The sequence below is a fragment of the Suricata suricatta genome, chromosome 16, assembly GCF_006229205.1.
Source record: "Suricata suricatta isolate VVHF042 chromosome 16, meerkat_22Aug2017_6uvM2_HiC, whole genome shotgun sequence".
Classification (NCBI taxonomy): domain Eukaryota; kingdom Metazoa; phylum Chordata; class Mammalia; order Carnivora; family Herpestidae; genus Suricata; species Suricata suricatta.
The window spans coordinates 39,657,656-39,659,542 of record NC_043715.1 but is presented as its reverse complement, the minus strand read 5'-3'; the positions used below and the strand labels follow the sequence as shown (position 1 = coordinate 39,659,542).

At 40.5% G+C, this 1,887-nt stretch overlaps 1 long non-coding RNA gene across 1 annotated transcript in view; it reads left to right on the top strand.

The window, feature by feature from the left end:
- LOC115280973 overlaps positions 1–1,887 on the top strand; it is an 11,380-nt gene that overhangs the window by 8,024 nt on the left and 1,469 nt on the right. The gene's annotated exons all lie outside the window — the stretch shown is intronic.

The window sequence follows — 1,887 nt, the reverse complement described above, 5'->3', positions numbered from 1 at the left end:
TTTGCCGAGCCTGTTCTCGAGTGACCTCAGAGCTTTAGAGCCTCGATGAGGAATCTTATGAGATTCCTGAGATTCATGCACAGGATCCATAGTTAAACAAGCGACTTTAGTATGAAAGTCATCGAAAGCATTTCCCTCAGAGAGGGGGCCAGGCAATTTAGAATGAGCTCTGATGTGTCCTATGTAAAAAGGCTCTGGGTGTTGCTGTCCTTTAACCTGTAATTTTCAAAGTAAACTTGAAACCTGTTTTGTAGACAGGCACTGTTGCAGTTTCACTTGCTGGAAAGAGTCCAACCACATATTTAGAGTCTGAAAATAGATTAAACCTCTATGGAGTGTCTTGAAACAATCTAATAACAGCAACAAGTTCAGCTCTCTGCGCTGAAGTTTCCCTAGTTTGAAAAGAAATAATTTTAGGTTTAGACAGGATTTTATAAATGATTACTGAAGCCATGCCATTAGAGGACCCATCAGTAAATGCTAAGAAGGCATCCTCTAAAGGCTTAGTTTTTGTCTTTGTAAGAAAAATAAAAGAATTTAATTTACCAAATTGCAGTATAGGGTCCTTAGGTGTATTAAAGCCAAGACTGCCCGTATACCCAATCATGGCAACCTGAAAATCAGTAAATCCCTGCACTAATTCCTCAACCTGAAATTTAGAATACGGAAGGACAATTTCTGCTGGCTCTTGAGCAAACAATTCTCTGCTTCTTTTTCTCCCCTTAATAAGGAATTGTGCTACTAAGGATGGATAATCAGCCAAAACCTTCTTAGGAGTAGCTGATAAATAGAGCCATTCTAATATTCCCTTTTGCCATAGGCAAGCGGTGGGAGAATGTCAGTTGGTAAAATTATTAAAGACCAAGGTTCATTAAAATTAATCCTTGTATGCATGGCTCCTGGTAAAGCCTCATTAACTTTGGATAAGGATTCCAAGACCGAAGGAGTTAACTCTCGTTTGGAATTCGGATGGGAGTCTCCATGCAAGGTTTCAAACAGAGGAATAAGATCTTTAGTAGACAGCTTTCAGAGGCCGAATCCAATTAATATCTCCCAAGATTTTTGAAAATCATTTAAAGTACATAAATGCTCTGTCTTTAATTGTAAAGGCTGTAAGTCACAGTCTGATTTTCAATTATTCTTCCCAAATAGGAGTAGGGTGGATCAATCTGAATTTTTTCAGGAGCTACTTTTAAACCATGAACAGATAAAGTTTGGATCAATTCATCCAAAAAGTCATGAAGATGAGCTTTATTCCGATGTGCTAAGAGAATATCATCCATATAATGAATCAAATAGATTTCTGGATATTTATTTCTAATTTCACTCAAAGCCCTATCAACATATTTTTGACACAAAGTAGGAGAGTTTTTCATCCCTTGGGGGAGGACTTTCCACTGAAATCTCTGAAAGGGAAATCTCGATTCGGAGACGGCAGGCTAAAGGCAAAACGTTTGCAATCATCAGGGTGTAAAGGTATGGTGAAAAAACAATCCTGGAGATCTGTAACTATAATACTGTCTCCCTTTGGAATTGCTACAGGAGAGGGGAGGCCTGGCTGAAGCGCTCCCATCGTTTCCATGGTGGCATTAGTGGCTCTTAGGTCCTGAAGCAATCTCCATTTCCCTGATTTTTTCGTTATTACAAGTATAGGGGAATTCCACGGGCTAAGTGGGGGCTCTGTGTGTCCCACTTGTAATTGTTCAGAAAGGAAGACTGTGGCTGCCCCCAGTTTTTCTGCAGTCAGGGGCCACGGTTCCACCCACACAGGATCCCGGTGTTTCCACTGAATGGGGTCAGCAGCCACTTGCACCATGGCCCCCCCTACATATATTGAGGGTCTTCATTTTGAAATCCTAAACCTTGCCTGCCTGTTCTTATTGTAGA